The sequence below is a fragment of the Xyrauchen texanus genome, chromosome 23, assembly GCF_025860055.1.
Source record: "Xyrauchen texanus isolate HMW12.3.18 chromosome 23, RBS_HiC_50CHRs, whole genome shotgun sequence".
Lineage (NCBI taxonomy): Eukaryota > Metazoa > Chordata > Actinopteri > Cypriniformes > Catostomidae > Xyrauchen > Xyrauchen texanus.
Window position 1 is genome coordinate 39,748,712 of NC_068298.1, and position 24,445 is coordinate 39,773,156.

Here is a 24,445-nt window from a genome sequence, read left to right on the forward strand (position 1 = left end):
GTGTGTTCATTGCTGGTTAAAAACCACCACAAAACCAGCTTCTCCCCGATGAAATTGATCTCATCACACTTGACCACCCAGCTTGCGCAGCTGTCAGAGATGCAATCACAACACAATATTTTACTTAATAAAAACACATTGACACTGCAGAATCAAATAGGTCTCAAACTGTTTTATTGGTCATGTGGTTAGGGAGGAAGAAAGAGAGCAAGAGAAAGTTACATTAATAAATATTCAGTGTTCATACTAAAGGGTTACTTGGTTAAATAAGTTCACACATTGAGATCTGTTTTTTCCAGCTGTTTGATCTCCAATTTAATTTGGAGCCTCCTCCGCTCACAGTCCAGCTCCTTTAGTGAACAGTCTAGTTCTAGACTCCTTTTGTAAAGGGCCCTGACTGAGTCAGTTTCCACCTGAAACAATTCAACCACAAACAATCATTACAAGTTTTCTGGAGGTTAATCAAATCACAAAAAGTGGCATGACTTTTTACAAACATAGGACTGTCTGTAATTTATGTCAAGGGTTTAAAGTATTACCTTGTTCACATTCCTTCTGTAGCCCATTGAGGTAGAGGCTTCAGTTTCTGGGTCAGGTTGTGAAAAACCCTACAATAAAAGAGATGTGTACGGGCCAGTCACTTAATTATGACATTCATATGTGTGCCATAATAAAAAGCCCAATGCATTCACCTCAGCAACCGTCTCAGAACACACACAGACAGAGTGTCTTCATCATTTGCTTCACCCTAATAAATAAAAGTAGGCCAATATAAAGCATAACTGTTGTAAAACTGTTGTGTTTTGTCTGCTGTATACGGACCTCTGTGTGGGAGACTGTGTGCATGTGTGCTGGCTTCAACAGGGACACTGTATTTCCCTCTACTGCAGAACAGAGTCAGCCATATTTAACACTTTTTAAAAATTAGTAATGCATTGCACACACATACCCAGTGTCACTTGCTTCGAGGAGCCTTACCAGGGTCAGATTGCACAGCACCTGCAATCCCATCCATAATCGGCCGTCCCTTATTGTTACTCAGAGCCAACTCCTCCGCCACAGTGTATTCTGGAGGAGGTGGCCCTCCCCCAGTTTTCCGTATTTCACACTTTTTTCTTTTTGCTGCAAACAAGTGTTTGTGATAAAATGTTCACAAAAATAATAAAAGGTTGTGGTAAATACTCACCAATTTGTATTATATTTTTATATTTTGTCTTGATCTGCTGCCAAGAATGTTTGGAGTTGGGGTTGCATCTATATCAATCTTTCTTAGGATGTCATGCCAATACATTCATATTTTACATATACACACACACACACACACACACACACACACACACACATACAGGCATATGTGGTTTATGAGACCAATGTGTTTTTTCAGTGGTTTACGGGGACCCACCTTTCCCATCATCCTGTCAACTTAAAATTCATGTCAAAAATTTTTATTTGATCTACAGAAGACAAATCTCACTTTAAAAATAAAATTTCACTTTCACAACATACATATATAAAAAATGTGACATTTCACAGGCTTACGGGGTCAGGACCAGATTGTGGTTTATGGAGCCAAAGGGGTTTATGAGGCCGGTTTACATACAACACACAAATCTAGCCACTTCCTGGTATAAGGGGACTGACAAACATTACAAGGTCTATATAAACATAACATTATATTTAACCTCTTAAAACACACTGCCAGGTCCTGGAAGGGGTATAGCTACACTAACATTCATGCACAATCCAGTGATCGGTTCTTTACTCAAACCTGAATAACACGGACGCAAATGCGATATGGAGTGTACAAAATATTTATTTCTAGAAAAAAAAGAATTTCTACTAATTTAAAGGGTTCTTCTTCTAAAACAACCATGAGTTTATATTTATTCGATGTATTTAATTAATGACAAGCCTCTTTAATTGGCATACAGAGTTAGATGAAACTGTCAGTGTAAAACAAACGGTTAATAACTAATACATGCTCTCTATTTACTGCATTATTACACAAAATTATAAAAACAATAACTACGTTTCTATTTTTTACGAATAAAGTTTTATCGCATCAAAATAAAGCTGATGGAAACGCAAATCACTGCTAAAATTTCAGTGTTGACAATATTTGTCCATTTAACTGTAGGGCATAAACTCTATGTCAATACTTCAAATGTCACAAAAACACGGTTTGGAAACACTTTTTGTCGAGAAAATTGGCATTAACGCAAAAATGTAGTGTCACATAACTTGTACCCCAATCGTTAGCATGTGTTAATAATGACAACGCTACACATCCTTGAAAGCCAATTGATTGTACATGATTCTGGATTGATCTTAACAGCAGATCTGATGCTGCAAACAATTCTGTGTCACGACACTTCCAGGAGAGCAACACAAATATCTCGTATCACGCACATTGAACAAATGCACATTGAACAAATGAACGGCCACTCTTTGCGATTCATTTAATCATAGTAGTCATTTATTTATTAAAAGTTGCTGGACAAATATGAGGGACATAATGCAGTTGTGATGGTGATGCTTTAGATGAGATGATTGTTTAAAATATTGAATATCAGGAATGTATCATATGTGTAAACACTGATATTACATATATGATACAACAAGAGGGAGAAAAAAATGGTCATTTAGAGAAATTTGGTCCATTGGAATAAACATCTACATTAAACCCTTCAACAGCATCATTCAGAGAGTAACCATGTTAAACATGTTGTGAAACAAAGATACAAAACACTGTCACTCAGTGATGGGAATAAAAACAAAACTACTAAAAAAAGACCTTCACAATAAAATCACAAGTGCAAACGTGACAGAGATTTAGTCCCTTGGACAATTTTTTTGGTTAAAATCCAAAATCAATTTAGTTCAACTGACGTTTAAATGGTTCGAACAAAATCTCTGATATTTTGGCATGTCCTGTTTTGTAGAGCTGGATGCTCACACTTTTGCACACCTCACATTCCCTCTAGATGCCAAGTGACCCTTCATGATATGAGATTGAAGCGTCACATCACAGCGTTGACCTCAGCTTTCATCCATGGTGTTCTTGCAGATGTGCATTTACCTCTGTTATCCACTGAAGACAAACAAGATCATAAAATTGTTTGTTAGTATGACTAAACAGTACACTATGACTGCATAACACCTGTGTGTGTTTAGTGTGTGCTTACTCATGGTTTATGGGGACATGATTTGGTATATGAGGACCGAATATGGCGACTGTATGTGACTAAACAGTACACTATGACTGCATAACACCTGTGTGTGTTTAGTGTGTGTGCTTACTCATGGTGTATGAGGACATGATTTGGTATATGAGAACCGAATATGGCGACTGTATGTGAATAAACATTACACTATGACTGCATAACACCTGTGTGTGTTTAGTGTGTGTGCTTACTCATGGTGTATGAGGACATGATTTGGTATATGAGGACCGAATATGGCGACTGTATGTGACTAAACAGTACACTATGTCTGCATAACACTTGTGTGTGTTTAGTGTGTGTACTTACTCATGGTGTATGAGGACATGATTTGGTATATGAGGACCGAATATGGCGACTGTATGTGACTAAACAGTACACTATGACTGCATAACACCTGTGTGTGTTTAGTGTGTGTGCTTACTCATGGTGTATGAGGACATGATTTGGTATATGAGGACCGAATATGGCGACTGTATGTGACTAAACATTACACTATGTCTGCATAACACTTGTGTGTGTTTAGTGTGTGTGCTTACTCATGGTGTATGAGGACATGATTTGGTATATGAGGACCGAATATGGTGACTGTATGTGACTAAACATTACACTATGTCTGCATAACACTTGTGTGTGTTTAGTGTGTGTGCTTACTCATGGTGTATGAGGACATGATTTGGTATATGAGGACCGAATATGGCGACTGTATGTGACTAAACAGTACACTATGACTGCATAACACCTGTGTGTGTTTAGTGTGTGTGCTTACTCATGGTTTATGGGGACATGATTTGGTATATGAGGACCGAATATGGCGACTGTATGTGAGTAAACAGTACACTATGTCTGCATAACACCTGTGTGTGTTTAGTGTGTGTGCTTACTCATGGTTTATGAGGACATGATTTGGTATATGAGGACCGAATATGGCTGACTGTATGTGACTAAGCAGTACACTGTCGCTGCATAACACCTGTGTGTGTTTAGTGTGTGTACTTACTCATGGTTTATGGGGACATGATTTGGTATATGAGGACTGAATATGGCGACTGTATGTGACTAAACAGTACACTATGTCTGCATAACACCTGTGTGTGTTTAGCATGTGTGCTTACTCATGGTTTATGGGGACATGATTTGGTATATGAGGACTGAATATGGCGACTGTATGTGACTAAACAGTACACTGTCGCTGCATAACACCTGTGTGTGTTTAGTGTGTGTACTTACTCATGGTGTATGAGGACATGATTTGGTATATGAGGACCGAATATGGCGACTGTATGTGACTAAACAGTACACTATGTCTGCATAACACTTGTGTGTGTTTAGTGTGTGTACTTACTCATGGTTTATGGGGACATGATTTGGTATATGAGGACTGAATATGGCGACTGTATGTGACTAAACAGTACACTATGACTGCATAACACCTGTGTGTGTTTAGTGTGTGTACTTACTCATGGTGTATGAGGACATGATTTGGTATATGAGGACCGAATATGGCTGACTGTATGTGACTAAACAGTACACTGTCGCTGCATAACACCTGTGTGTGTTTAGTGTGTGTACTTACTCATGGTGTATGAGGACATGATTTGGTATATGAGGACCGAATATGGCTGACTGTATGTGACTAAACATTACACTATGACTTTATAACACCTGTGTGTGTTTAGTGTGTGTACTTACTCATGGTGTATGAGGACATGATTTGGTATATGAGGACCGAATATGGCTGACTGTATGTGACTAAACATTACACTATGTCTGCATAACACTTGTGTGTGTTTAGCGTGTGCTTACTCATGGTTTATGAGGACATGATTTGGTATATGAGGACCGAATATGGCGACTGTATGTGACTAAACAGTACACTATGTCTGCATAACACCTGTGTGTGTTTAGTGTGTGTGCTTACTCATGGTTTATGAGGACATGATTTGGTATATGAGGACCGAATATGGCTGACTGTATGTGACTAAACATTACACTATGACTTTATAACACCTGTGTGTGTTTAGTGTGTGTGCTTACTCATGGTTTATGAGGACATGATTTGGTATATGAGGACCGAATATGGCTGACTGTATGTGACTAAGCAGTACACTGTCGCTGCATAACACCTGTGTGTGTTTAGCGTGTGCTTACTCATGGTTTATGAGGACATGATTTGGTATATGAGGACCGAATATGGCGACTGTATGTGACTAAACATTACACTATGTCTGCATAACACCTGTGTGTGTTTAGTGTGTGTGCTTACTCATGGTTTATGAGGACATGATTTGGTATATGAGGACCGAATATGGCGACTGTATGTGACTAAACAGTACACTATGACTGCATAACACCTGTGTGTGTTTAGTGTGTGTGCTTACTCATGGTTTATGGGGACATGATTTGGTATATGAGGACCGAATATGGCTGACTGTATGTGACTAAACAGTACACTATGTCTGCATAACACTTGTGTGTGTTTAGTGTGTGTACTTACTCATGGTGTATGAGGACATGATTTGGTATATGAGGACCGAATATGGCTGACTGTATGTGACTAAACAGTACACTATGACTGCATAACACCTGTGTGTGTTTAGTGTGTGTGCTTACTCATGGTTTATGAGGACATGATTTGGTATATGAGGACCGAATATGGTGACTGTATGTGACTAAACAGTACACTATGACTGCATAACACCTGTGTGTGTTTAGTGTGTGTGCTTACTCATGGTGTATGAGGACATGATTTGGTATATGAGGACCTGAATATGGCTGACTGTATGTGACTAAACAGTACACTATGACTGCATAACACCTGTGTGTGTTTAGTGTGTGTGCTTACTCATGGTTTATGGGGACATGATTTGGTATATGAGGACCGAATATGGCGACTGTATGTGACTAAACAGTACACTGTCGCTGCATAACACCTGTGTGTGTTTAGTGTGTGTGCTTACTCATGGTGTATGAGGACATGATTTGGTATATGAGGACCGAATATGGCGACTGTATGTGACTAAACAGTACACTGTCGCTGCATAACACCTGTGTGTGTTTAGTGTGTGTACTTACTCATGGTTTATGGGGACATGATTTGGTATATGAGGACTGAATATGGCTGACTGTATGTGACTAAACAGTACACTGTCGCTGCATAACACCTGTGTGTGTTTAGTGTGTGTACTTACTCATGGTTTATGGGGACATGATTTGGTATATGAGGACTGAATATGGCGACTGTATGTGACTAAACATTACACTATGACTTTATAACACCTGTGTGTGTTTAGTGTGTGTGCTTACTCATGGTTTATGAGGACATGATTTGGTATATGAGGACTGAATATGGCGACTGTATGTGACTAAACAGTACACTGTCGCTGCATAACACCTGTGTGTGTTTAGTGTGTGTGCTTACTCATGGTTTATGAGGACATGATTTGGTATATGAGGACCGAATATGGCGACTGTATGTGACTAAACATTACACTATGACTTTATAACACCTGTGTGTGTTTAGTGTGTGTGCTTACTCATGGTTTATGAGGACATGATTTGGTATATGAGGACCTGAATATGGCTGACTGTATGTGACTAAACATTACACTATGACTTGTATAACACCTGTGTGTGTTTAGTGTGTGTGCTTACTCATGGTTTATGAGGACATGATTTGGTATATGAGGACCGAATATGGCGACTGTATGTGACTAAACATTACACTATGTCTGCATAACACCTGTGTGTGTTTAGTGTGTGTGCTTACTCATGGTTTATGAGGACATGATTTGGTATATGAGGACCGAATATGGCGACTGTATGTGACTAAACAGTACACTATGACTGCATAACACCTGTGTGTGTTTAGTGTGTGTGCTTACTCATGGTGTATGAGGACATGATTTGGTATATGAGGACCGAATATGGCGACTGTATGTGACTAAACATTACACTATGTCTGCATAACACTTGTGTGTGTTTAGTGTGTGTACTTACTCATGGTTTATGAGGACATGATTTGGTATATGAGGACCGAATATGGCGACTGTATGTGACTAAACATTACACTATGTCTGCATAACACCTGTGTGTGTTTAGTGTGTGTGCTTACTCATGGTGTATGAGGACATGATTTGGTATATGAGGACCGAATATGGCGACTGTATGTGACTAAACAGTACACTATGACTGCATAACACCTGTGTGTGTTTAGTGTGTGTGCTTACTCATGGTTTATGGGGACATGATTTGGTATATGAGGACCGAATATGGCGACTGTATGTGACTAAACATTACACTATGTCTGCATAACACCTGTGTGTGTTTAGTGTGTGTGCTTACTCATGGTTTATGGGGACATGATTTGGTATATGAGGACCGAATATGGCTGACTGTATGTGACTAAACATTACACTATGACTTTATAACACCTGTGTGTGTTTAGTGTGTGTGCTTACTCATGGTTTATGGGGACATGATTTGGTATATGAGGACCGAATATGGCGACTGTATGTGACTAAACAGTACACTATGACTTTATAACACCTGTGTGTGTTTAGTGTGTGTGCTTACTCATGGTTTATGGGGACATGATTTGGTATATGAGGACCGAATATGGCGACTGTATGTGACTAAACATTACACTATGTCTGCATAACACCTGTGTGTGTTTAGTGTGTGTGCTTACTCATGGTTTATGGGGACATGATTTGGTATATGAGGACCGAATATGGCGACTGTATGTGACTAAACAGTACACTATGACTGCATAACACCTGTGTGTGTTTAGTGTGTGTGCTTACTCATGGTTTATGAGGACATGATTTGGTATATGAGGACCGAATATGGCGACTGTATGTGACTAAACAGTACACTGTGGCTGCATAACACCTGTGTGTGTTTAGTGTGTGTGCTTACTCATGGTTTATGGGGACATGATTTGGTATATGAGGACCGAATATGGCGACTGTATGTGACTAAACAGTACACTGTCGCTGCATAACACCTGTGTGTGTTTAGTGTGTGTGCTTACTCATGGTTTATGAGGACATGATTTGGTATGAGGACCGAATATGGCGACTGTATGTGACTAAACAGTACACTGTCGCTGCATAACACCTGTGTGTGTTTAGTGTGTGTGCTTACTCATGGTGTATGAGGACATGATTTGGTATGAGGACCGAATATGGCGACTGTATGTGACTAAACAGTACACTGTCGCTGCATAACACCTGTGTGTGTTTAGTGTGTGTGCTTACTCATGGTTTATGAGGACATGATTTGGTATATGAGGACCGAATATGGCGACTGTATGTGACTAAACAGTACACTGTCGCTGCATAACACCTGTGTGTGTTTAGTGTGTGTGCTTACTCATGGTTTATGAGGACATGATTTGGTATATGAGGACCGAATATGGCGACTGTATGTGACTAAACAGTACACTGTCGCTGCATAACACCTGTGTGTGTTTAGTGTGTGCTTACTCATGGTTTATGAGGACATGATTTGGTATATGAGGACCGAATATGGCGACTGTATGTGACTAAACAGTACACTGTCGCTGCATAACACCTGTGTGTGTTTAGTGTGTGTGCTTACTCATGGTTTATGAGGACATGATTTGGTATATGAGGACCGAATATGGCGACTGTATGTGACTAAACAGTACACTGTCGCTGCATAACACTTGTGTGTGTTTAGTGTGTGTGCTTACTCATGGTTTATGAGGACATAATTTGGTATATGAGGACCGAATATGGCGACTGTATGTGACTAAACAGTACACTATGGCTTCACAATGTTTCATCCCAAATTGGGTCCTCATATACCAAATGTATGGCGTCATTAACCATGAGTAAGCATACACAAACACACACAAGGGTTACAAAACGGCAGCGTACTGCTTAGTCACATACAGTCAGGTCCATAAATATTGGGACATTGACACAATTCTAATCTTTTTGGCTCTATACACCACCACAATGGATTTGAAATGAAACGAACAAGATGTGCTTTAACTGCAGACTTTCAGCTTTAATTTGAGGGTATTTACATCCAAATCAGGTGAACGGTGTAGCAATTACAACAGTTTGTATATGTGCCTCCCACTTTTAAGGGACCAAAAGTAATGGGACAGATTAACAATCATAAATCAAACTTTCACTTTTTAATACTTGGTTGCAAATCCTTTGCAGTCAATTACAGCCTGAAGTCTGGAACGCATAGACATCACCAGACGCTGGGTTTCATCCCTGGTGATGCTCTGCCAGGCCTCTACTGCAACTGTCTTCAGTTCCTGCTTGTTCTTGGGGCATTTTCCCTTCAGTTTTGTCTTCAGCAAGTGAAATGCATGCTCAATCGGATTCAGGTCAGGTGATTGACTTGGCCATTGCATAACATTTCACTTCTTTCCCTTAAAAAACTCTTTGGTTGCTTTCGCAGTATGCTTCGGGTCATTGTCCATCTGTACTGTGAAGCGCCGTCCAATGAGTTCTGAAGCATTTGGCTGAATATGAGCAGATAATATTGCCCGAAACACTTCAGAATTCATCCTGCTGCTTTTGTCAGCAGTCACATCATCAATAAATACAAGAGAACCAGTTACATTGGCAGCCATACATGCCCACGCCATGACACTACCACCACCATGCTTCACTGATGAGGTGGTATGCTTTGGATCATGAGCAGTTCCTTTCCTTCTCCATACTCTTCTCTTCCCATCACTCTAGTACAAGTTGATCTTTGTCTCATCTGTCCATAGGATGTTGTTCCAGAACTGTGAAGGCTTTTTTAGATGTTGTTTGGCAAACTCTATTCTGGCCTTCCTGTTTTTGAGGCTCACCAATGGTTTACATCTTGTGGTGAACCCTCTGTATTCACTCTGGTGAAGTCTTCTCTTGATGGTTGACTTTGACACACATACACCTACCTCCTGGAGAGTGTTCTTGATCTGGCCAACTGTTGTGAAGGGTGTTTTCTTCACCAGGGAAAGAATTCACCACAGTTGTTTTTGTTGGTCTTCCGGGTCTTTTGGTGTTGCTGAGCTCACCGGTGCGTTCTTTCTTTTTAAGAATGTTCCAAACAGTTGATTTGGCCACACCTAATGTTTTTGCTATCTCTCTGATGGGTTTGTTTTGATTTTTCAGCCTAATGATGGCTTGCTTCACTGATAGTGACAGCTCTTTGGATCTCATATTGAGAGTTGACAGCAACAGATTCCAAATGCAAATAGCACACTTGAAATTAACTCTGGGCCTTTATCTGCTCCTTGTAAATGGGATAATGAGGGAATAACACACACCTGGCCATGGAACAGCTGAGCAGCCAATTGTCCCATTACTTTTGGTCCCTTAAAAAGTGGGAGGCACATATACAAACTGTTGTAATTGCTACACCGTTCACCTGATTTGGATGTAAATACCCTCAAATTAAAGCTGAAAGTCTGCAGTTAAAGCACATCTTGTTCGTTTCATTTCAAATCCATTGTGGTGGTGTATAGAGCCAAAAAGATTTGAATTGTGTTGATGTCCCAATATTTATGGACCTGACTGTACATTAGCAATAAGATACTCTCACTTCAGATCATGTTAAAGCACTTCATGTGTGTCAAACTAAGTTGACAAATGTATTGACAAACCTCTTCAGGAGGGGCAGCGGGAGAGATGACTTGGTCCTGGACTGTAGCTGGAGCCATGGGCTGATGGAGAGGCAGAAAGAGAGAAACAAAGAGAGAGGGGAACAAAAGAGAGACAACAAAGTTATGTCAATGGAATTATTTGCTACAGAAATACAGTTTTCTACAAACACAGAATTTGACACATTTGGTAGGAATGAATATAACTTTTAGAATTGATTGTCATTAATTTTGTCAGCACCATATTTTGAAGGGATGTGTGGTCCTGGACAGTAGCTGGAGCCATGGGGGTTTGGGGGAGTGAGAGAGATTCTATGCATTCAACACTACTCACTAGTGTTGTCAAATATACTGGTACCCGGTACCAAGTCGGTACTCAAACTAGGGATGGGCGATATCTTATCGTTTGCGATATATCGTTGAAAATTCTCCTCACGATAAAAATGTGTCTCCTCGCGATAATAACGATAAGTCTAGTTGATGACGTAGTTTTGTGCGTGCAGCGATTCACTGTTCACGTCGCGGACATTCTCTGTGCGGAGTGAAAACAAGCATGGCGGAACGCAGCCATTCCGCAACAAATCCAGTATCTGGTAGGTATTGAAGGACGGCAGAGCACGGATCCGACACGCAGCGGAGCCGATCCGCAGCCGTTCCGCAGTTGGTGGAAATCCGGGGTAAGAGTGTGTTTCACTCTGAACTTCTTTACTTTATCAGGATTTATTTGCAGTTGTACTCTGTTGTAATTTTGAAACACAACTGAAGACATGGTTGGTGATTGTTACTTTTGCTGTTTGCTTTGCACTATTTTTCCACCATGAGAGTATAAATAAATAAAGAATCTGTGTTTACATTTTAAACTTGTAATTGATTTGAATTATTATTATTGTGTAATTGTTGTTGTGTGATGTTTTTCAGCACAGTCACTGGAACACAACTTAATCTGATATTTTACAGAAGAAAATAATTTATTGTCATTTGTATCGTTATCGTAATAAATCCCTGAAATTATCGTGATACATTTTTTTGGCCATATCGCCCATCCCTAACTCAAACATTATTTACGATACCAGAATTTCTGAAGGTATCGGGTACCGAGTACTGGGTCTACCCGGTACCCACGCAGAGGCGGGAACTTTCGAACGCTTGCAACAAGCAAAAGATGACGACAAGCAAAGCTGCTGCTGCGGAGTCTCAACTGAATCATGTCGAAAAAAAAAGTGGAAATTTCAGAAAATTCTTTGGATTTGAGGCTGATGAAAAGGGAAATATCATAAATCAGCAAAAACCATTTCAGTAACGCTGCTTTCGCAATTTTCTGACGAAAGGAGGAAACACATAAAACTTAATGAAGCACCTGAAAGACACCCAGATTTATTCAAGCAAATAAAGCATATTATCATTTGCATTAGGGCTGAAACGTTTAGTCAACATTATTAACATCGTCGAAAATACAAAATTGATGAGAAAAATGTTCATTGTCGAATAGTCGTTTGATCTCATTTAACATAACATGAAATCACATTAAACTGTAACGGTGACGCGTGAGAGCAGCAGTTCAGAATTACACAGATCACAGGTGCACTCCAAACTTTCACCGTTTATTTTATGTAGATCCCAAAGTATCAGGGAATGATTAAAGTACATTCAGAAGCATGTCCCGTTGTGGAATAAGCGGAGGCGGAGCTCTTTAAAGGAAACATCCCGGCGTTACATCTTAAATGCAGTTATATTTAATGCGTTATAGCTTTATTAAAGTTCAAATAATACAAAAGCAGATCATGTTAATAACTATAAACTCAGAAACAGGCATTTCTCTGTGTGGTCGGCGCCTCTTCTATGAGTTGTGCGAATGTCCCGATCTAAGGACGCTCATCCCTCGAGCGCGGACGCTTAATGCAGATAGATTAGAACTTATTTAATCATAATATCCATATATGTGTCACTGTGCATTTCTTATCATGAAGAAAATTGGCAATATGCAGCTTTATCAATAAGAGAGCACTTTGCACATTAGTTTGGAAATAGTTTATTAATTCTATTGTATGCTTGTTTATTTAGGCTTTTTTTAGTACTTGGTAAAAACTTAAATTAAAAGTTGCAAAAGTTGAAGCAAATCTTTTATCAAAAATCAAAAACATTGTTCAGTTTTGTTATAATTAAAAAACAATATATTTAAATTAAATTGTTGCTCAATGGCATATTTCTGCTCTTAGTTCTGCTGCTAATGTTTTGTAGACTTTGTTAATAAAAGAGTGTTGCTTAGTAACCTGTTTTTGCTTTGGTACCGAAAATGGTATCGAGTACCGTGAAATTTCACTGGTATTGGTACCGACTGCTGAAATGTTGGTACCGTGACAACACTACTACTCACTATTAAAAATACTTTATTCAATAAAAGTCAGTGGTACTCTACCTTGGGCATTTCCTGTCCATGGCAGGAATGTCATGGCAAGTCAACACCTCCATAGTCATAAGTAATCTCTCGAAATTCCCTTCCATCCATAATGGCCAAAAGATGGGGCATACCATCCACTTCTTTTTCATCTTTGCATTGGGTTTCTGCTCATCATTCACTAGTCTCCCAAGTGATCTGTCAACGCTTGAAGCATCAATGCTAAAGGGGTCATAAAATCAACTGTTAAAATTGTTAACTAAAATGAAGCTCTAGAAGAGAACACATCTTTAGGAAGCATGTCAGTCTGCCCCAGATATCTCCATGTGTTATTTGGCTTCATTTCAAAAGATGCACATGGGCTAACATACAGTACAATACAGGCTACTCACCAGGGCAGGGTTGCACCAGCTGTGTGTAAGTTCTCACGTAAGTTGGGATGTAAATTTTACACTAAGGGCTTATTAACTTGCAGGGTTGCAACGGTATGAGATTTTTACGGTATGATAACCGTCTCAGAAAATATCACGGTTTCACAGTATCACGGTATACAGTATTACACAATTACTATTATCAGTGAAAACAGAAGGGTTATTTTATGTATTTATTTATTTTTGAGCAAACACTTTATTATAATTGAAACTTGAAAACATTTATTTTATTGAAGTGTAAAAAAGTCTCTCTTTTGAATATAAATAAATAGAAAAAATAAGAAAGCTAACAGAATTATAATAAACAGAATTATAAACATGATAAAAATAGCATGTAACTATAACATGTTAGTTTACATGTTAAATTATCTACTAACTGAAAAATAACATCAGCTGTGTGAGCTTTTAAAGTAATGTCCTCTGATTATTAACAGTTAATATATACTGTAGGTGCACGACAGTGAGGCCAGACTGCTCGTGTCTGTACCTTTAACTCAGTGTTTCTCAACTGGTTTATAGTAATATATTGATTATTAACAGTTAACATATACTGTAGACGGCTCCTGTCTGTATCTTGAACTCAGTGTTTCTCAACTGGTTTTGCTTCAGGACAGATTTTACATTGGAAATCAAGTGTCGACCTGCCATAGATTAAACAAAACCTGTATTTAATGTATCCTGGGTCACATTTCCTTTTATATTGCAGTTTTGTTCATGGTTTTCCAATACAAGGACATGCATCAAGTGACATTAATTCTATTGTTGATGTCAAAATCTACAGGAAGTTTCTCTCCCCATTTTAAAAATTGAAGAACATATTTACTTACAGTGAGGAAAATAAGTATTTGAACACCCTGCTATTTTGCAAGTTCTCCCACTTAGAAATCATGGAGGGGTCTGAAATTGTCATCGTAGGTGCATGTCCACTGTGAGAGACATAATCTAAAAAATAAAATCCAGAAATCACAATGTATGATTTTTTAACTATTTATTTGTATGATACAGCTGCAAATAAGTATTTGAACACCTGAGAATATCAATGTTAATATTTGGTACAGTAGCCTTTGTTTGCAATTACAGAGGTCAAACGTTTCCTGTAGTTTTTCACCAGGTTTGCACACACTGCAGGAGGGATTTTGGCCCACTCCTCCACACAGATCTTCTCTAGATCAGTCAGGTTTCTGGGCTGTCACTGAGAAACACGGAGTTTGAGCTCCCTCCAAAGATTCTCTATTGGGTTTAGGTCTGTAGACTGGCTAGGCCACACCAGAACCTTGATATGCTTCTTACAGAGCCACTCCTTGGTTATCCTGGCTGTGTGCTTCGGGTCATTGTCATGTTGGAAGACCCACCCTCGACCCATCTTCAATGCTCTAACTGAGGGAAGGAGGTTGTTCCCCAAAATCTCGCAATACATGGCCCCGGTCATCCTCTCCTTAATACAGTGCAGTCAGCCCTGTCCCATGTGCAGAAAAACACCCCCAAAGCATGATGCTACCACCCCCATGCTTCACAGTAGGGATGGTGTTCTTGGGATGGTACTCATCATTCTTCTTCCTCCAAACACGGTTAGTGGAATTATGACCAAAAGTTCTATTTTGGTCTCATCTGACCACATGACCTTCTCCCATGACTCCTCTGGATCATCCAAATGGTCATTGGCAAACTTAAGACGGGCCTTGACATGTGCTGGTTTAAGCAGGGGAACCTTCCGTGCCATGCATGATTTCAAACCATGACGTCTTAGTGTATTACCAACAGTAACCTTGGAAACGGTAGTCCCAGCTCTTTTCAGGTCATTGACCAGCTCCTCCCGTGTAGTTCTGGGCTGATTTCTCACCTTTCTTAGGATCATTGAGACCCCACGAGGTGAGATCTTGCATGGAGCCCCAGTCCGAGGGAGATTGACAGTCATGTTTAGCTTCTTCCATTTTCTAATGATTGCTCCAACAGTGGACCTTTTTTCACCAAGCTGCTTGGCAATTTCCCGTAGCCCTTTCCAGCCTTGTGGAGGTGTACAGTTTTGTCTCCAGTGTCTTTGGACAGCTCTTTGGTCTTGGCCATGTTAGTAGTTGGATTCTTACTGATTGTATGGGGTGGACAGGTGTCTTTATGCAGTTATCGACCTCAAACAGGTGCATCTAATTTAGGATAATAAATGGAGTGGAGGTGGACATTTTAAAGGCAGACTAACAGGTCTTTGAGGGTCAGAATTCTAGCTGATAGACAGGTGTTCAAATACTTATTTGCAGCTGTATCATACAAATAAATAGTTAAAAAAATCATACATTGTGATTTCTGGATTTTTCTTTTTGATTATGTCTCTCACAGTGGACATGCACCTACGATGACAATTTCAGACCCCTCCATGATTTCCAAGTGGGAGAACTTGCAAAATAGCAGGGTGTTCAAATACTTATTTTCCTCACTGTATATGAGCCCATTATTATCTCGTTTGTTAATTAATATTATATTTATACACATATTACACAGAAGGAAAGGCTCTTCATTACCATGGTTAGGTCAGTGTGCTAGTCTTAAATAATAGTTATATAATAATAAATTACAGTATTTATGAAAAATAAATATTAGCTGAAACACATCTTGAAACTTTAACTACAGCTGCCACTGTTGATATAAAATGAGGTCTAATAAATTCTAACTTTAGATTATTTCATATGAAACTATATAATAATACAGTATAAAAAATATATAACAGTTACTTTTACTCATGTAAAATCATGAAAGAAATTTGTAAAGGTGATGGTGTGTAATTTATTTATTTATTTCGGTGCATAGCACAGTGTTGCTCTTCCTCCGCAGTGCTGTTTGGCATGTCAGGGCTGCTACTGTTGAGAGGTTCGAATTGACAATCTCCGAAACACTTTAAACTAGAAAACTCTCGCTAGAATTGAAATTGGTCACATCAGTTTTGATGTCTGCGCTCCGCAATATCGAGGGAAGCCCAGTTATTGCACGCGTGCGCCAGAGAGAAGAGCAGATCATGATCGCGAGATCGTTACACTCGTGCGAAAGTGCAGATGAGAAGTCTTTAGCTGTTTGCGAGATTATCATTAAATGTGCCTCGGCAGTCTTAAATAGTCGATCACTTGGGAGAACCATGGCATTGTTCTTTCCCTGCTGTCCCAGTCCGAATAGACCAGTTGAGAAACACTGCTTTAACTCACACTCATGTCAGACCCCTCGCTTCTCTCTGACATCTGCTGCATGTGTGTGTGTGTGTGTGGACGCAAGTTGACGAGTCTGACAGACAGTCGAGAAGGAAAGGAGATGCACACGCGCATGTGAGATTCTCCGTCCGGTTGCATTTTTTCTCAATACCGTAGATAAGCAAATGCACATGGTGTGATAACCGTCCATTTTCAAACCGTGGTATAGCGTGAAACTGGTATACCGCTGCAACCCTAGTAACTACTAGTTAGTTTGTAAATAAGTCGGTGCTTATTTTGGTTGATCCACCTGTTCTTAAGGCAAGACTTCACTAGTAGGGTGTAAGCTCTCCGTAAAGTGATGCAGTCGCATAATATGATGTTTACTTGTATTTATCCAATAGGCAGCCTTCACATTTGTATACAGAAGTGTTAAAAAGCCGTTAACTTCAATTTGATCTTATTACGGTTGATGTTCACGTAACTGTCAGCTGTAATAAATTATATCCCCATTAAAATACAATACATAATAAAAGTAGATTTAATAAATAGTATATTTGCCCTGTGTAAATAACAATATATAGGAACTGTATGATAAATAAATACTATTACAACAGGCTGGAAATATTTGAATTTCTTATATATTTGGTATATTTTGAAACTTCACACCGGGTGATGCATCCTGAAAACTGCACCGTTAGAACAGTTTCATGCTTAAACGTAAAAATATGTTTTTTTCTCTCTCACGTAATGAGTGTAAACACCATCATATATGTCGAAAGGGCTGATGCCTGTCAATCAAAACATGAGCTCATTGATGTCATTAAATATTTCATCCATTACTCCTGGTCAGAGTCTGCCGTAAATATTTCGTTTATACGTAGGGTTACGTCATACCTAAGATTAATGGTGCAATGCTCAAATATTTAGTAGTGCATAAATTGTGACTTAGTGCCAATTTACACCACAACTAGGCTAAGATTGAAGTTACACACAGCTGGTGCAACCGGCCCCAGTAATCATTTCACTGTATGAAGATGTTTGTGTATTCATTTAATGAGTCTGATACCTTATACAAGATTCCTCTGGATTCAAGAATGAATGAACCTTTCAACATAAAGCCTTTTGCAAATACACCTCGCCCTATTAAAAAAAACACAACTGTTAATGGCAGTAATGGTAAACAAGCAGTAAACAAACTCTGAAATTACATTGTGTGCCAAATTAATATGCAAAACACAATAAAACACATAAAGCAATGGGAATCTGTTAACCAAAACTGTTTGACTAATAGTACTTTTTATTATTTTATACAGTTTTTACTTTTTATGATTACTAATTAAAAAATCATAAATGTTAGCATTTGTATTGTACCACTTAAATAATATAAACAACGTAAAAACATAGAAAAGTACATTTTCTAATGAGATTGGAAAAGTCCAAAGGAAAAATCAAATAACTAATCAAAAACATTAAGATAAACATGTTATCAAAAAATAAAATACCTAAATAATCTGTTGTTTTCCATATGAACACTCTGTATGTCTGATGGAGCATTCTTTATCTAACATAACAGAGCTCAACTTGCATTAAGAGACAAAAGGTTTACAAAAACATCTTACCTTTGGTGTGATTGATATATATATATATCCATGTATGTCTTAATCTTTGTCCAACTTCACGTGCTGTTCTGTATCTCTGAGAGGATTTAGTCCCCTAGTACAAAATATAATGTCAAGTCAGTCTCCACAGATATGCAGAATAATATTAATAACTCATTGCTTTAGCAGTGGCCCAAAATAACACACACAGAACACAGAATAACAATATTATCGCTAGTTTCATATAATTGGGTATGGTTTGGAGCTTTAAACAGAGTGCTTTTTTAACTAATAGTTGGTTTGCCCCTTTCTGCTCCATAACCATCACCGACAGCTGAAAGTATTCTTGTTGACACGTTTATGATAAACTGATAAATCAACAAGCGTGTACAAGCAGGTGAAGTTAGAAGATAACTCACTGTATGCACACTCATGACAGTATTTCATTAGTTACGAGTAATCTTAACTGAGTAATGAACAATTAAATAAGTCGTAAAGCTATTTAAACTCCACTGAGGCTATCAGACACATTTTTCATTAAATGTATAAAATATTAAATAAAAGGGCTTACTTTTCAGTTTTCGGTAAATTCCATGATGCTGAAGAACTGTTGCAGCTCCGATGTTAATCACTTCTCCAAACGCGGCGAATCTTCTCGAAACAGCCGACGTTTACGGCCAATTGTACGATATGGCGGGGAAATGTGTATGATTTAGCGGGAAATGTGTGTTATTTGGCGCGAATGTGTGTACCTTGCAATACCAATTCCCACCTACAGGGGCACTGTTCAAAGTTCACACATACACATCATGGTTTAAAAGGTCCATATTTGTAAAGGTCATAAAAAGCGTGGGGATGTTTATCACATTCAAATAGCAATGTGAATTAATAAAACTAGTAATGTAGTAATCATACATCTATTAATAATGCTTTAAATTATTATTATTCAATAATTATAACAATTTAAATTCCCGAATTACTGAGACCATCAAAATTGGTCTCATAAACCGAATGGCCTCGTAATGCTGGTGTGTAAACCTGAAAATTGGTCTCATAAACCACATATGCCTACACACACACACACACACACACACACACACACACACACACACACACACACACACACACACACACACACACATGTTGTGTTTCCATGTTTTATGGGGACTTTACATAGACATAATGGTTTTTATACTGTACAAACTTTATATTCTATCCCCTAAACCTAACCCTACCCCTAAACCTAACCCTCACAGAAAACTTTCTGCATTTTTACATTTTCAAAAACATAATTTAGTATGATTTATAAGCTGTTTTCCTCATGGGGACCGACAAAATGTCCCCACAAGGTCAAAAATTTCGGGTTTTACTATCCTTATGGGGACATTTGGTCCCCACAAAGTGATAAATACACGCACACACACACACACACACACACACACACACACACACACACACACACACACACACACACACACACACACACACACACACAAATATGTTTTATATATTAACATGAATACACACATTTTCATTTTATTTAAAATATTTTTAATATGATTATATACATAATTTTACATTAATGGCCTATAGAATGTATTTGTTCAACGTATTCATTAACGCAATCCGCAATCTTCCTCCAAGATTGTTCTCTTGCTTTGGCAGCAGAGACGGTGTTACTGCGTGCTTGAAAGACATTTCTATATTCTTCGTATTTCTGAATAATAATCTCTTGCTCCTCCGCAGAAAATTATATAGCTCTAGCTCTATCCATATCGAACGCGATTGATTGATTGGTAATCATAGTTTAAGGATCAAAGCCTGAGTTGACAAAGAAAGTTGATGAGCTGCCTCATGGTACCAATAAAGCCTGATTGCATCGGTTTGGTTTTGTCAACTCTAAACCAATCCTGCAACCCTGAGTTTGTTCAACTACCATCATGGTACAGGCCCCTGGTCAGGTGTTTGTGAATATATTACATGTGGTGTGACATCATCATCAGGTCACATGAACAGGAAGTTATATAGAAAATGTAGAATAAACATTTTTATTGTTTTTAAGCAAAGTATTGCTTAAGGCCCCAAAAGGCTAGGACCAGCACTGGGTTTGTGATTCATGGATTAAGATACCTTGTGAAAGTGCGTGATTATTATATCTTGATGCATGCTGTAGAACACAAAGCATAAGTCCATTTGCATCTTTCAGTAAGTGAAGAAATTACTTCAGAATCTATTTAAGATCAATAAAAACAGACGGTTCTGAATCCTATACATCACTTCACAGGTAGTGGAGAGAGAAATTTACCCACCATTCATTGCGAGTACAGAGGTAGTTTGGCTAAAATAAAATATACAAACAAACAGAATCTGAGACGCTGTCTTTCAAATTAAGTTTATTTACCTCAGGTGTGCTTTCTGTGCATGAGTGCAAAGCATACGAGATGCGACCGTTACATCCATTATTAAGACAATTGGCCTTATAACTCTTTAGACGACACATATAAAATTAAATATCCAAATAACATGTATTTTTAATATTAAACAGCAACAGTCAATTACGAGTTACAAGTCTGGAGAAGTACAAATTCCACGACCACACGGGAGCATGCAGAATTAAATTTAGACAATCTTCATCACATATTGTGTATATAGATGCATATATACAGTATAGTAAGATATGAATGCATAAAAATAACTGTCTTAATAAAACAGAAACTATACTCATTATATTTTGTAGGATTATAGTCAAAGAGTGTTTCCTTATTTTGTAGGGGGGTCCGGGGCATGCTCTCCTGTGAGGATCTTTTTAAAAGAACAGCACCAAAGCATGTGATTTCAGTGAGATTGAGTGCGATAAATTCAATGTAAATAGAACGCCAGCTGGAAATGCACCATAAGATCCAACAGCAGTGCTTCTTGCCAGTAGAGGTGGGTGGAACAGTGGTGAACTCAGCTTGCTGTTGCATAACCGCTCGGCTTCGAAGAAAAAATCTGATTGATAGACGCATGCCTGCTTCCCTTTATACCCGTATGTCCGGGGGCGGGACATGCAAATTCTGTCTGCCATTTTCACATTGGCCTTTTCTCAAGTTCAGAGGTACACGAGTCTCCCAAGGAAGACCCCTTGTGTCACTTAATTCGACACAACAACCTGTCTCGCATCAACACTGCGCTCTCCAAATGAGGTCAAACCATTAAAAGAGCTGTTTTATATTTATATCATAAAATATTATGATTTTGTGGAAATTCCAACATTCTTGTCACTTCAATGGAGAAAAGGGAAACAACATTACAGTTTAGTGCAATTCCAGCTGTGAAGATGCAGTGTTTTTCCAAGGACCTGATATATAATTTAAAGGTAAGACCCATACGGAAATCATGTTAGCTAGGATATTTCAATTAGTTGTATGTAGTGGTTTTTACTCAATTCACAGATGACGTAGTGATTTTTGATCACGTGTCACTTAAGGTGTGGTTATGAGTGGATCAGATAACCCCTCCCCCTCTGCAATACGAGGCACCAGATAAGAATACTATCTTAAGAATTTTAAGAACACTCCCAAAAGAGCTGTTCAGTAATTTAAAATTAATGTAAACTAGAGGAAGTTGGTCAGCTGAAGGATTTCTGGACAACAAGTAGAGTATTTGATCATCAACACAATGAAGACACAGTTGTAATAAAATTAAAGAAATGTATTAACAAAAGATATGCAAGCGTAAATACAGCAACGATTAATAATGCTAATAATGATATGCACTGTTAAAGGATTATAAACTAATAACCAAAAATGATAGTACTGAATAAAACAATAAAACAAATAAATTATTTGAACACAGAATGGATAAATGCAATGCTGTTGAACTGAATGTAACAACGTGAGAGAATTGTATGGGAATGCTGCTTATGGGAACCACCTAATGGCTCTGGTAAAATGGTGATAAATAATACTTATTAATCATTATTCAAATAATATACCTATTATTTATTTGTAACAAGCTGACCCCAGGTAACTGTTATCTAAGCAAGTTAGAAAAGAATATGCCGCAAGTATAATCTAATGCCAAAGTCTCTAGAAAGAGGTTAGGTACGTTTATATTTACGTTCCACACAGTCGGGTGATCAGTCCGGCAGTATAGACGTCTTCCACTGGCTACCTGTGCCATGCCGAATCGGCCCCAAATCAGCGTGCAGTGGGAAGGGCACAGAGTTGCGATCCAGTAGTCGTTGCCACTCTGAGGTGGAGGATGCTTAACTTCGGTTGCGCCAAGAGGGTCCTTAAAGATTGGACTAGAGAGCTGGGTCAGTTGAATCTTCACAGGGTCCTTTGCAGGCTGGCTCCGTCACTGAGGAGCCATGTGGGACAGGCAAAGTCTGCCGATGCAGAGATCCTTTGTGGACTGGGCTGCACTGCTGGAGGGGCAATAAGGGTCAGAAAAGGTCCATCTATTCTGGGGCCCATTTTCAGCTAGAGTGCAGCCATAAAGCAATATAAAAGTTTGCTCACAAAACCTTAACCTCAACTATCTTGAAGCCTCTTTCCTCATCAGGTCAGAAACTCAGGACATGGTGTGTCTGCTAATGTCTCCTTCCACGTCGAGTTGGAAATGCAGGACAAGGGTGTGTCTACCCAGGGGATATATTTATCCCTTTCTGATGAGGAGGAGATTGAAATCTGGCGCCTTTCCGATCCAGGAGTGTGATTGGCCACTGGTGTCTGAAGTAGCCATGGTGTTGCCCACCCTAGTGTGGAACTCATTTGCGTAGCATAAAGTACAGTGTTAAATCTGTGTCTTTAACAGTTTACCCATGCATTATTTCTTTACCAAAACTCTTTCAAATTATTAAAGGCATCGTATGGAACAGATAGAGACCAAACACAATAAGTGTTCTGTTAATAGGTCTGTCCCATGAACTGTTGTGTTAACAGTCAATAACCATTAACATAAACTGTGCTTTGCATGAAAATGGAGTGGATATGTTGCAGTTTATATTAATTTAAGGCCTCCAAACATAGATATGAATAGATCTCTGTGTTCATCCCCTGCTGCTGTATCCGGGATGTCCTGAAGGAATTGATCGCAGATCTTGCTTAGTTCTTAGGAATGAGTCTGGTTGGTGCAGCAGGCCACACTTTCTGCCCTGTAAGAGGTGTCTGGTAGTTGTCTTAGCATCTTGTCTGATGTTGCTGAACATATGTTTATGTTCATTCACCAAGGATGCAATCACATTAAGGTAGATCTTCTTCCACACCGGCAGTTAGAGAGGGGCCCTGCCATAAACTGGTCCCTGGAATACCATCTTAACTGATGTTCACCACATATAAATGTTCTTTAATTTCACCGTCAGACCATCAGACCACTCTCCCAGGTGAAAAGCCAGTATTCCGGTTCCCTGGACGCCTACAGTCAAAACTTTAGTGCGACTTAACTTCAGTTGAAACTCTTTTCTCATTTTAGCGTTGATGTGGTATTGACAACTGTAATTGGGACAGCAATTATTTTTTTCTTTGTTGAAAATAAATCCAAATTGTGCACGTGAATGCCAAGTTTTTAGAGGAAAGTGCAATGGATATTTTATCTGATTGATAAAATCTGAAATGTATTATAAATGTATCATTAAGAAGTTCAAAAGTATGGGTGAGGGAGAAATACTGGCAAATGTAACATTTGAAAACTCATAGAAAGAAGGAATAAGTAAATCAATACACACTAAAAAGGTTGAAATCTATTTTATCTATTCTTAAAAACAAGATTTTATTTTTAATTTATAATTATTTTAGCCATTAAAATTCTCCTTAAACATAAACATAGAATCACCCATAACCATTAGCTGGTGATGTTTGACTGTGGATCATGAGCAAGCCGAGGACAGGCACTGGAGGCATTAATGATGATGATGATAAAGACGATGTGATCTACCTATTGCAGTCAGAAGTTAATAAATAGTCAGTGCCAATTAAGCCCCAAACATACTTCACGAAATTACGA

General features: G+C 38.6%; 1 long non-coding RNA gene across 1 annotated transcript; it reads right to left on the bottom strand.

Moving 5' to 3' along the window:
• Positions 1 to 2,967: 2,967 nt before the first annotated feature.
• On the bottom strand, positions 2,968 to 19,163 carry LOC127663095 (uncharacterized). Its single transcript, XR_007972961.1, has 6 exons — positions 19,029 to 19,163; positions 18,479 to 18,572; positions 17,926 to 17,999; positions 13,277 to 13,477; positions 10,864 to 10,923; positions 2,968 to 3,091 (listed from the first exon to the last, which is right to left on the bottom strand). It is a non-coding gene; the product is annotated as an uncharacterized LOC127663095 (long non-coding RNA).
• Between the last annotated feature and the right edge of the window lie 5,282 nt (positions 19,164 to 24,445).